Raw genomic sequence first — 13,943 nt, forward strand, 5'->3', positions numbered from 1 at the left:
CCCCATGCCTCCAAATCATTAAGACAAGACTCAAGCTATTGCATTATAGCTTACCTTTTCTATTGCTTTTAAGAGAAAACTTAAATTTCTTTGCTCTTGTTTTAAATTCACACCCAGATAGCCAAATCCAGAGCCATCAGTTAATGCTTGTAGGTGCATACTTTGGACACACTTTGGCAGGATATCATGTAATCAATAAATTTGCCCTGCCATGTAAAGAATTTGTGGAGCAATTTGACAAATGTCAGCTGATGCTGGTCAACAGCTCCAAGGAGTCAAACTCACTGATGCAAACTGGTACACATAGATGCACCTTTGCCACCCCCCACCCCACTGAAAGCAGGGAAGAGGAAGAGCCTTGCTCTAGACTTACAGTCAGAACTTGCTGGCACCCTAGTGAAAAGAAGTAGTCTTGCAGCAGAGGGCCTGACCCAACACATCTTCTAAAACTTTCCAAAGAAATCCCTGGGGCATGAGGTGGGTGGAAGAGACCAAGGGATGGAGACTTAAATGCTCCTGTGTCCTCTGGAAGGTTCAAGCTGCAACATCGTGGCACCATATTCACTCACCAGCAGAAAGCAAAGCAAAACTGACCAATCGGCTTTAACTTTTCACAACAAAACAGAACATCCAGCAAAAATGGGAAATGAAATATACTCTTCCAAGTTGGGTGCAATCATCACAATTGCAGCCAAGGCTGTAGTCTGAGTAGCGTTCCTGTCTGAGGAAGATAATGCACTCCGGGTTTTGAAACTCCAAGTTTGTATTTGTACTGTCAGCACAGGAATCTCTGCCATCTCCTAGAAGTCTGCATTACAAAAAAGAGTTCCGTTTCCATTTGGGCATCAAAACAAGTCGCCACATTTTCAAAAGAGCTCAGTTCTCTGGGTGCTGATCACTTGAGAATCTGCCCCTAAGCAAGTAGCTTTTTGAAAAGAAACTGGCTATTTATTAGTCACTGCAGATTTCTATAGATTTACTTGGAAAAGGCCTAGTGGGCATTTTAATAACTGAAGAGTCTTGGTATGTAACATGCTTACTAACATGCTCAGAACAATGTCATTCCCAATGCCTCGTCCCAGCACTGCAATGCCTGCTTTCTGGATAGATCAGACATCCCAGAGGAAATCCCTCTCACTGGGGATAAAGTACAGGTATGCAAGAAAAAACACTGTCAAAAAGCAAACTGCCCAAATTAATCCTACCCCAAGCAGGTTAAACTTGCACATGATACAGCTGCAGGAGAAGCTCCCTGCAGGGCTTGCCATGCTGTGCAGTGACAAAGAATAATTTCTATTGTGTGATGCTCACATGATATGTACATAAGCTCCAATTTTGTGCCAATAAAGCCAGATTTAAAGGGAACTGTGCTCAATAGCGGTCCTGCTGGCATGACATGCCTCTCAGTGTCCCAGTAGCTATTTACTTACAGGGTATTAGGTTATGTATAATGCTAAATATCACTCATCTCTTATAAGGCCAGATTCTTCCAACCCAATTCCCTCACTCCATTAGCAGTCCCAGTAGCCTAAGATTGCACACAAAGGCATGAAAGACAGGGCCTTGTTTCAGGCATCTGCACTGGCAGAAGCAGCAAAAGCAGATGCAAATTGGGCTGGATTTTCTCACACTGCTGAGTAGAGGTCTATTGCCTGCTCTACCCTATCCTCAGCCTCTCAATCTGTCTTGCAGGGTTAGGCCTCACTCGTAAAGTGCGCTATATCAGCAACTGCACTTCGGGGCCTGGTCCACTGGGGCTCACCACAAAATTCCCTGGCAAAACGCCATGAAAATTAGTGCTGTCAAAACCAGTTCTCGCTCCACCTTCTGCAGCTGTAACTCCCAGTAGAGGGAGTTGCAATGTGCAGCCATGCTGGGCTGGCGTCAGAAGGAGCTTGGGGCATGTTGTGAATGCTGGAGGGGGTCCCAAATGTTAACATGAGAAAACTACTTAAAGTAATAAGTGGAACAAGCCATAAACAAAGCAAAACAAAGCCCAGAGTAAACCACTACAGTCTGCTCACATGGCTCCCCACTGAGCCCTCCCCTCCCCATTCAGGGGATGATTTCCAGGAAGCACTGAGAGATGAATGTCAGGAAATTCTTGTCTTCTCCTGTGGGTTTTCCCACAAAGCATTTTCACCACTTCTGGAGCAAATTAGCTACAACTGGAACCTAGTACTCCTCACCTACAAGGTGCATCACCTTCTACAGATGCATTAAGACCCCAAACATGGAGAAGGAGAATCAGTCCTGCTCTATCTCAGGACTTTTAAGGTTGCCCTTAACTTAGTAACAAGGAACCTGATCCTTATTTTCCTATATGTCCTGGGTTCACAACAGTGTCAGAGGAAAGGCAGCAGGGTGGGCTCTATTCTTGCATATATTCCCACTTTTTCTGCCCCCTCCCCCAAATACTTATTTCCCTCCAAGAGTTGGAGGCACCTTGCAATAGAAATCATAGCCATAACAGCAAGGTAAATTCATCTCTGGTTAATAACAGAAAATCAAGATAATCCACCAGTAAACTCTACCCCTCGTGTTTCATAGTTTCATAGATGGCAGGGTCGGAAGGGACCTGAGCAGATCATCAAGTCCGACCCCCTGCCTTGGGCAGAGAACGTTGGGGTCAAATGACCCTGGCTAGGTGTCTATCTAGCCTCCTTTTGAAGACCCCCAGGGTAGGATCGAGCACCGTTTCCCTTGGAAATTGGTTCCAGACCCTAGCCGCCCTGACTGTGAAGTAGTGCCTCCTGATATCTAGCCTGAATCTACTTTCCCTCAACTTATGGCCGTTATTCCTTGTTACTCCTGGTAGTGCTCAGGGGAACAGGGACTCTCCCATTGCCTGCTGGTTCCCCTTCGTCAGTTTAAAGATGGCCACCAGATCCCCTCTCAACCTTCTCTGGGGGAAGCTGACCGGGTTCAGGTCCTGTAGCCTCCCCTTGTAGGGCCTGCCATGCTGCCCCCTGATCATGCAAGTGGCCCTCCTCTGGACCCTCTCAATGCTGGCCACATCCCTCCTGAAGTGCGGTGCCCAGAACTGGACACAGTATTCCAGCTGGGGCCTGACCAGTGCTGCATAGCAGGGGAGGATCACCTCCTTGGACCTGCTCATGATGCATTTTTGGATGCATGACAAGGTGCAATTGGCCCTACTGACCACGTCCTCACATTGGTGGCCCATGTTCATCTTGGAATCAATAATGACTCCAAGATCTCTTTCTGCCTCTGTGCTGATGAGAAGGGAGTTCCCCAGCCTATAGGTATGCTCCTGTCAGTGTTGAATCCCATCCTATTCTCATCCGCCCACCCCTGTAACCTGTCCAGATCTAGTTGTAGCCTGTCCCTCCCTTCTAGCATGCCCACCCCGCCCCACATCTTAGTGTCGTCCGTGAATTTGAACAAGGTGCTTTTCACCCCTCGTCCAAGTCACTGATAAAGATGTTGAACAGCATGGGCCCGAGGACCAAGCCCTGGGGGACTCCACTGCTCACATCCCTCCAGGCTGAAAATGACCCGTCCACCACCACTCTCTGGGTGCAGCCCTCTAGCCAATTTGCAACCCATCTGACTGTGTAGGCATCAATGACACAGTGGCCTAGTTTTTTAATGAGAATGGGGTGAGAGATAGTATCGAAGTCCTTCCTAAAGTCCAGAAAGACTACATCCACCGTGACACCTGCATCCAAGGATTTTGTGACCTGATCGTAAAAGGCCACCAGGTTGGTCTGACAGGACCTGCCCTCAATGAACCCATGTTGGTTTCCCCTGAGCATCATCTCCCCTGCTGGTCCCTCGCAGATGTGTTCCTGGATAATTTTCTCAAAGAGCTTCCCCAGGACCAAGGTAAGACTAATGGGCCTATAGTTACCTGGGTCCTCCTTCCTCCCTTTTTTGAAAATGGGGACTACATTGGCCTTTTTCCAGTCCTCTGGCACCTGGCCAGAGCACCATGAGTGCTCATAAAACCGTGCTGGGGCCCCGCAATGACCCCTGCCATTTCCCTCAGACCCCTGGGGTGGAGAGCATCTGGACCTGCTGATTTAACCACGTCCAGCCCCACCAGAACTTCCCTAGCTAGGTCTTCTCTGACCCTAGGCCTGGCGGTGCCTCTCCTAAGTCCATCCAGAATACCGGTGGGGGGGATGTCCTGGTTCCTGCTCAGAAAAATGAAGGCAAAGAATTTGTTAAAGAGGTCAGCTTTTTCATCTGGTGCAACCACCAGATTGCCAAGCGTATCCTGCAGGGGTCCCACATTACCTGATGCCTTCTTTTTACTCCCTATGTATTTAAAAAAGGACTTATTCTCTTTGATCCTGGTCGCTAGTCCTAGTTCCATCTCTGCCTTGGCCTTCCTAACAGCTCCCCTACAGTCTCGAGCAACGGAGGTATAATACTCCTTGGTGATAGCCCCTCCTTTCCACCAGCTGTACACCTCCTTTTAGCTTTCAGATGTTCCTGAATGCCTTTGGTGAGCCATGGGGGCTTTTGAGCACTCTTGCCCCCTTTGATTCGCGTTGGGACTGTCACCCTTTGGGCACGGAGGATCATCTCCTTAAGGAACGACCATTCACCTTGAACTCCCAACTCCCCTACCCTCCAGGACCTCAGTGTCTTTCCTACTAATCTCCTTATCTCATTGAAATTGGCCCTCCTGAAGTCAAGGGCTACTGCCCAGCTGCAGGCCTTTAACACCCTACGCTGGATAGTAAATTCCGGTAGGCGATGATCGCTATCGCCCAGGTGGTCGAGAGCCCGCAGTCCCCTCACCAGGTCATTGCCTGTGGCCAGGACCAGATCCAGCAAGGCATTTCCCCTGGCGGGACTGTGCACCTCCTGGGTTAGGTGGAGGTCCTGTATCTCGGCTAGGAACCTACGTGAGCGGTCAGATCTGGCTGACTGCTCCTCCCAGCAGATGTCAGGTCACCCATGATGACCACCAAGAACTCCCAGTCCAGCTCTTCCCCTTGGTTGGGTGGTCTGTAATAGATACCCACCGTTAAGTCCCTTTCCCCCTGATCCCCTTGTATTCTTACCCAGAGCACTTCAGCCTGCCCCTCCTCTTACTCAGTGCTGTTTGTTGAGGATGTGTGTTGTTCTTTGACATAGAGCACCACACCCCCGCCTTTCCTCCCCATTCTATCCCACCTGTACAGTCTGTAGCCCTTAATGTTTACTGCCCAATCATGGGTTGAATCCCACCAGGTTTCAGTGAGCCCTACTATGTCCAGGTTTGTGCTAGCTAGCAGGAGGGCAAGTTCCTCCTGCTTGTTCCCCATACTATGAGCACTAGTGTAGAGGCATTTAAGGCCTCTTATGGGTGCTTGCACCACCCCCTTGATCCTAGGACTATCTGGACCCCTGTCACTTGCCTGGGTACGGACCCCTGTTAGGTTTTTACTTAGCATTATGCAGAATATTTCACTTAAACTCCAAGCCCATTGTCTGTATATAGTGATTGGCAGTTTCCTAGTATGGTATTTCTAAACAATCCTTAAAGAGAGAGAGAGAGAGAGAGAGAGAGAGAGAGAGAGTGTGTGTGTGTGTGTGTGTGTGTGTGTGTGTGTGCGCGCACAAATACTAGGAAACAACCATTCACTTTATACACAGACAATGCAGTTGGAATGAACCTGCAGGATGCTGACCAGCCTTTACTACTATTGGCATCAGAGCTGATATTGCTCTGTGTCCAACAGGAGCTCCCAGCAACATGCTGGATCCAGCCCCAGTCCTTTATACATTTCAGTTGGTCAAACCAAGAGTCATTTAAAAAAAATTTTTAATAAAAAATTGGTGATGTTTTCTTCCAAGTAGGTCCGACTGGCTTGGTCTGAGGATACCTTTGCACCTCATCTTCACAAAGGTACTTATTGTTGCCAATGAAGCATGGGGTAGGAATGTTAAGGAACCATGCTGTCACAGGCTGGGCAGCAAGCTGTATAACTTTTTAATATCTCCAGCCCACAGTGGCAGCTTTCTTCCAGCTCCTTTTTCCCCTCCTGGACAAACACTGGTCTTTTCTATTTTGTGTTGGCCTTTTATGGACACCACTAATTCCCATTCAAACACTTGATGACTATAATTTCCCTTTTTTAGAAAGCTGTTTGGAAAGTCTGGTTTCCCTGCAACTCCAATTGGGGCCTCTGGGATGTGTTCCGACCCAATAGATATTTACATTATGGCTTTTGTGGTGTCAAAATATAAAAATCAAATCTGAAAACTTGAAAGGCATCTTATGTAATTAGGCACAATTTACTCCTTTTATTTTTTCCATGGAACCAGCACAATCTAGTGGACAGCACACCAGCCTATCTGCCAGGAAATACACATTCTGCTCCCTGCTCTGACAAGTCCCTTTATCCCACATCTACTCATACCCTCGGTCCTCTTGGCTGTCTCATCTAGATACACAGCTTCTGAGAATCATGGCTTACTATGTCTTGTACAGTCCTAACGTACTGGGGTCACAAGTCTGGCTGCAGTCAGTAATGTAATTGAAATAATTCTGTATCTGTAAAATGATTAGATCTTCCTAGGGAAGAGGCCATAACGTACAGGTCCCCTGAGGCAACGGCTTGTACAGTGTTAGAACAAATACAGCACAAGTACAGGACTTTTTCTCTTGGTACACAGGGAAGGGAACTGTGCTGATTTCAAGGGACAGCTTTTTCTCTTTGGTTTGCATGGGAGGGCTTCTGATCCACAGGGACCAAACAAGGGTCTGCCTGCATTTTGCTTTTCTATTCAGCTCCTACCTTTCTTCAAAGAAATCTAACCGGGAGGAAACAGAACTCTAAGATACATCAGCTCCCCACAGGGCCCCTCTGTGTCTGCCTGAGAGCAGCCTGACCCTCACTCAGCCAATGGTCGTGAGCAGCAGAGTAGCACAAAGACCAGAGAAGTCTGTGCAGTCAGGGTCTGTTCTGTGTGTTGGCAGAGTGGGTGTATGTTTGGACCCTTAAGATTTCCAAGGTTGGGAAGCCTTAACTCCTGTATGCGTGGAAGCTCTTCCCAAACCTTTCCTGCTTTGGGGAGCACTGGATAGGAACACATTAAGTCTCTTTATGGAGTTTCTTTGGCCTCTTTCCTTTTTCCCCGGCTATCTCAATAGAGAAGATGATCTGACCTAGAGCTATGAATGCTTGAAAAAAACGAGGCTTTACGAACATACAGTAGAAAACTTAGGTCTGATCTTGCAATGACCTCAGGGCACCCGATTCCTTCTAAGGGCCCTACCAATGTCAGCAGGGCTCCAACCAGGCCTCAGATCTACTTGAACAGAATTCCTTAGCTCATATCATGAGCCAGATGTTACTTCCAGATAGTCACTCTGGCTAATGATGGACCCTAACAGCTGTCAAGCTCCTTCTCCCACCTGGTCCACTTATTTGCCCCCATAGCTATTACAGTGAAGGTATTCTTTAAATCTGGGACTATTAGTTCATATGTTAAATCCATCTCTCTCAGATCTCAGGATAAACAAGAAAAAGTTAGCATAAAAATAATGTTGTACAATAAAGTGAAAGTTAAGATTTTCAGAGCAACATAAACTTCCCCACGCTGCATTTATGCATATATTTATTCCTGCTTCTCTTCCTACATATATAATTTTGTATACTATGGTCTGTTATTAAATATGTACCATAATCATACAGAATATACAATACAGCCATGTTAATATTTTTTCTATGGAAATAACTTTTTGATTTCTTGATGTCTGAGAGTTTAACACTACTGCTTTCACAATATATCATCCCTAGATGTTTATATTTACTATTAACTGCTGGGTTGACTTATGACTTCTCTGAACTAAAACAAAGTTTATATATAAATTTGCATACTCACAGCCATCCTGTGTGATGGGGAAAAAAAGTCATCCTCCCAGGATGAGTCTTGTGTTCTCCCTCTAAATGCCCACTATAAAATGTTGTCTGGACATTAAATTGTCCATCTTCAATAGTGAAAGGAGTGGAGGAAGGTAGATATTTTCTATCATTTATCTGATATAGACGATAGCCGAAGCCAACAAGGGCAGATCTTAATGTGTCTGCTTGCCTTCATGCTGACAAGCGTTCTATTTATTCCACAGAGAGGATTGAGAGAAGAGGGTTCAACTATCCAAATAGGTATTATCATAGGGTCATAAAGTCATCTCCTGCTCTTAAAGTAATAACAACCCAACAGTTTTGCAGTTCTCACAAAGAATGTGCAAGTTAACACTGATCAGCTAAAAGGCACAGGCTCTTGTACATTCTGACACACAAGTACCAGTACTGTGAAAACGCCATTTCATCAGAGCTTCCAGCTTTCAGAAGAACAGAAAGTTTATTTAAAAACTTATTTCCATTTTCCTCCTTCACAAATATGCAAACAGGTGACTTCCAGAATTTTATTTGCTGCCATGAATCAAACATTTCCAGGCATTTTCATCAAGTTCTTTATTATTTTAAAGTACATTTGTTTCATAGCCTTACTCTTACCCAAATAATTTTGCTATGCACAAAATCTCTCGTGGTGATTATAGCATCTCAAAGGCACACATTACAATCAGGAACAGGGTCCATTTAAACATTTCTCCTCCTGAAACATGACAGTAAAACTCACCAGATGAAAAAAAGATGTGGTACCAAGAATAAAAGCTTAAAGGATTTGCTGTTGTCATCATTTCTGAGCATGTCTATCTCTATCCAGTTTATTGTTTTGATACTATGCAATCCTGAAGCATGAAGTGACCACACTGGCTAGGGACAAAAATTACACATAAACCAGTATAAATGATTGGAAACTGGTTCAAATCTGTAACGCAACAGAAGTTCAGACGCACTTAAACCACTTTCAAAATGGCTGAAACTGGTTTAAGATAAACCTGGATGGATGTAGTATCAGACTTAACTGATTTAGGCTAATCAATTTATTGTACTTCTGTTCCAGGCCCTCTCCAGATTCAAGTTAACTCAATCCCTCACCATCCCAGGATGCTTTGAACCTCCCCCACAAACCCTCACCTCACAGGATGGGTAGGCTAGCCTTGGCCCAAGCTGCCTGCTCCAGCAGACCAGGAAGGCATGGTCTAGTGCTCCCCCGGCTTCTGACTTGGGCTACTGCAGGCGTGTGGCTGCATTTCCAGAATCCAAAGTGAATGTCTGTTCACTTGCTTATTGGTTCAGTTTATGCAGTTTAAACTAACCTGTGAAGATTGAACTGATTCAGCCTTGGGCTTTTTGACTCTCTGTATTTATTAAGTCTGGAGTATCAATGTGTTAAAAATCATAGAAATGTAGGGCTAGAAGGGACCTTCCAGAGGTCATCTAGTCCAGCCCCTGCCTGAGGCAGGATTATCCATATCCAAACCATCCCATAAAAGTCTTTGTCTAACCTATTACTAAAATTACAGTCAGCCCTGTCACACAGCCACAAGGCACAGCACCCTACCCTGCCACATGTAAAGCAGGGGGACAATGCCAGTCAATATCTTGCTGCTGCAGGTATATTGTTAAAGTACACTTGAGAGATCCATGAAAGAAGGCCCTGCCCCCCACTACATATTGGTATTATCCCATTTGAGGCCCTGATGCTGCTACCTGATTTACACAGACAGACTTCTGTTCTTATTGATTTTAAATGGGATGCTGCATGTTAGACTCTAATGTCCAGAAGTAGCTATACTGAAATCAGCTGGATGCAACGGTCTGGCAGCCTACACGGATCAGATTGCAGAGGTCAGGGTTTGCTTTTACCAAAACTCCCTTTCATTCCAAGTGGAGTTTTTGAACTGGTGGTGTTCTGCTTCCACCCAACACACTTGGCAGACAACAGGCTGCTGTAAAGCTAAAGGTTGTAAAAATGCAAGAGGAAGAGAAAGCATCTTTACTAGAAGCAGAGCCAGGAAGAGATTGAAATGGGAATGCATGCAAATTCTTCAGAGAGTTGTAACTGAGATAGTCTCTCAAAATACCCGTTGATTAAAAGAGAGCAAGATCAGATCCCCAAGATAATTATAAAAGAGAGAACAATATTGATTCATAATAGCAACATGAATTGACTTTCTGTGAAAGGACTGGAATTCAAGTGTCATTTGCAAAACCAACCAACAAACAAAAGAACCCCAAACTTACTACTGAAAGAAGTTTCATAGGCCTCTGAATAATGGAAATATATCTTAGCAGCTCTTGTATCATATACCCCTTAAAGATAGCTGGCCCGATCCTCCAGCTGAGGAGTTGATGAGCTTCTGAGATATGAAATTTACTTTTATGCGCTCTGCCAGACTCCAGACTCACAACCTGGGAGGATAAATAACAGGGACAAGTTGAAGTCACCTGTTTTAACTAGGCTTGTTTGCAATTCATCGACCCAGCAAGGTACAGCTTGACCTTAGGTGACTGTGGTTAAAAGGAACAATGATGCAGTTGAGCAGTGGAAAAAAAAAGTATAACAAAAACAGACAGGCAGGAGCCATGTAACTAGAAGAATTTTAACTGCTCTACTAAATTATGCACATTACAATTACAATACACGTAGGCCATCCAGGCTACCTTAATCATTTTCAGTTTGAACTTTTTTAACGATGTTACAGAAATCTTGGATTTTACCTGAGGAAGAACAGCCCAGTTTGGTGCTATATTTTCTCTCTCATAAGATACTGTAAAAGATTACTTCTGAAAAGAATGTAACAAGGAAACTGTAATTCACCTGCCCATGGTTGCCATTAGTCATCTCAGAACACACTGGATAGGTCAATTTATTTGCAATTCAAATTCCCCATTTTAAAGGTAAAGATAGTGAATGATTTGCCCTAGGGCTCACCCAAGCTCTCTTGGGAACTGAGTCCAATTCTGAGCTCCTTAACCAATCATCATTCTTTCCTGAGGTGTCTAAGCAAGCAAACATTCAAAGTGTTCAGTAAAGTAGGCATTAGGCAATATTAAATCTTTATTGTTTTATTTGATGCTGACCTACAGCCACAGCTCTACTAAACTAAGAATTTCCAACAAAGCACCAAAGAAGTTGTTACTTCTACCTAGTCAGTGCTTCTAAAGTTATATCTAGCATCAGCACGATTGCTTGAGCACTCTGAATCCATCTGAACCTTCTAGCCCTTATTTCTGTTAAGGTCAGCACATCATTGAAGATGGCCCCATCAGTCAGCGAAGCAAGGAAACTAAGGTGTCAATATAGCATACTGCTGTCATAAAGGAACAGCCTGCAGTTTTAGTTATTAGAAATACAGAAGCTGCTATGCTGAGCTAACTTAGATTGCAGTTAGGCCAGTATCCTGGCTTCTGCATGGTATATAAACCAACACATCAGAGAAAGTGCAAAAACCAACACCGAACCTCACACAGTACCAGGAAATGTTTCCTACCTCTGTTTATTTCCTTAAAGCTGCTAGTTTTAAAGACTTTTAATTTGTATATTTTGGCTCAGCTTAGGGGCTAGGTTTTATTATCTATAATGATGATAAAAGTTGGGATTATTTTCTGAGAAGGAATTAAAGAGCTGTATTAATGGAGAAGAGGCTAAGCGATAGACAAAAAAAGATGGTCTGCTCCCTCCCAGCCCAGATACTGGAGGGTTAGGCGATTGAGAACGAGGCACTCCCCGCAAGGGTATACACATTCACCCTCGAATCAGCTACAGCTCTACCAGACCTGCAATAAGGCCCACTGTGCTGCATCCTTCAGATTTTACTTTGTGGGCACAGCAAAATTACAGACATGCCTTTGGCATATATTCATCCCAAATATTATGCAACTTGGTACGCTTGCAAGAGCCATAAAAAGCCACAGAACACAGGGCAGCAGCCACTAATCTACTGCTGAGAAAATTGCTAGGGTTGAGGGAGTTTGTTTTTTTTCTACGCTTCAAAAGGGCGGACACTGGAGCCCTCCCCTCCCCTCCACATGCTTCCAATGGCAACTAGCAATGCTGCCCAATTCATGTAGTCCTGAAAGTCACTCTGTATGGCTGAGGAGCCTGTGTTAATATTGGCCATTTTATTATTAGCAACTCCCAATCCCTACAAATTCAAGACACACACATCTGACTCCTGATGTATACAGCAGGAAATCCAGCTTAACTCCTTGCCCCTGTAGCAAATTTAGAGCTTTTTTGAGGACTAGGGTGCCAGAACAGCAAAGCCACTGCAAACTAAGTGAGTTTAAAGGTCGTTTAGCCAACCAGCACGGAGCTAGGCCTTGGGAGAATCTTTCCATATGGGCACATCTACCATGTTAAGGACCTGCATTAAAACAAAATATTACATCAGTGTCAGGGTGCAAAGAGGCTGAACTGATATAACCATAAAATGTGAGTAAAATTTAATAGTGCCTATACAGTATAGGCAAAGCTAACTGTGTACATAGTCTGCATGCCACAAGGTTATAACACACTTCCCTATCCCAGAACATATTGCTGTGCAGGTCAGCTCATTCTTGTGGTTATCCTCACCCACGCACTTTGGGTAAAGTGGTCTTATGACGTCACCTTTCCACTAAGGGACTGATGCCAAACCACAGGCTATGTGGTATGAAATGGGAAGTTTCCAGGTAACGAGAACAGAAAAACTAGAAGAGAGAAAGCAAATGGATGAGAACTTTATAAAGCAATAAGCCTCATATAAAAAGGCTTAGTCCACAACTCACCTAATATCTCACAGTCTAGCAAGAAAGCCTGGCTCAAGCAAAACTAAAAGAAAACCATTTTAAAGCATGTTTCTTTTGTAGGAGGTTTGTGATTAACATGTGGAAACCATAATGTGCACCACTGAGGCAGGCAAAACAGTTCCCTAAGATTCCAAAAAACATTTGAGTATGAAGAAATACCATTTACAGCTATACTAGCTAAGATAAAAGTGTTCAAGCATCATGTTTCCTGCCAGAAGGTAATCACAGGGTGAGAAATATTACTGTTTTCAATCCTAAAAAAATCCTTTCCTCTTACACATTTCCTAGACCATCAAAACTACAATGTCATGCCAATACTACCACTGTTTTCAAACACATTTTATCCCTTAACGTGGAAAATCATGTGAAATGACACAAAACCTATCTGGGGAGCCCTATAAAAAGTGGTTCTGTACTACAGAAGCAGCTTTGTGCATCATGATAAAGGGATGGCTGCACATAGGACTATGTTAAGGTGCACATAGTACATTGTGGCAGCTGAAGTTATATAGAGGGGCATACAAGCTTGGTCTGCCTTTCCAGAAACTGGTGCAAGCTTTTTTTTTTTACTGGAAGCATTTGGAGCTCATCTCAGAAGTAACTTACTATGGGGTAGAGTCTTTCTAGCTCATCTTTGGGGTATGACAGAGAGGCTGTCACTTCAGGGAAAAAACAGAAGTTAATTTGCTCAAGGTTGGAAAGAAAAAGTCTGCCTTTCCCACTCCCCACCCCCCTGACCCTGGAGTATACTATGCCGAACCAAATGGCCTATAAGTGATTTACAACTTGGACTTCAAATACATGCACATTCTTTATAAAGGATACCCTTAATGTAAAGTCACCATAACGTGGTTACCAGCTCTGCCTAGCTCCATTATCAACTCCCTCTGTATAGCATGCACCTTGCTGTTAAACATGGTTCCCAAAAACATAATAGGATGGCTGGGGTAACCACTAACCAGACACGCTGGAATGCCTGGAAGAGGCCAAGATTAGTCATTTGGCATGGATCCTGGGGAAATGTAGTTTTACACATCCCACTTCTGGGCAAAAAACATTTAGTGCTTTTGGCTGACTGGCAGGCCTCAGACTGGCTTCTCTCTCTCACAAAGCACAGTATAAATTTCATCAGTAGTGACTACAATAGCTAATTGTTGGAAAGCTGCTTTCACTATAACCCCGCTTTTTCAGTTGCTCATATCGGTCTCAAGCAAATTCCACTTGGACTGTGCTTGGTCTCAGCCCAGAGATGATTTTTTCTGGATCTGTTTCAGC

The sequence above is a fragment of the Alligator sinensis genome, unplaced genomic scaffold, assembly GCF_000455745.1.
Source record: "Alligator sinensis unplaced genomic scaffold, ASM45574v1 scaffold476_1, whole genome shotgun sequence".
Classification (NCBI taxonomy): Eukaryota; Metazoa; Chordata; order Crocodylia; family Alligatoridae; genus Alligator; species Alligator sinensis.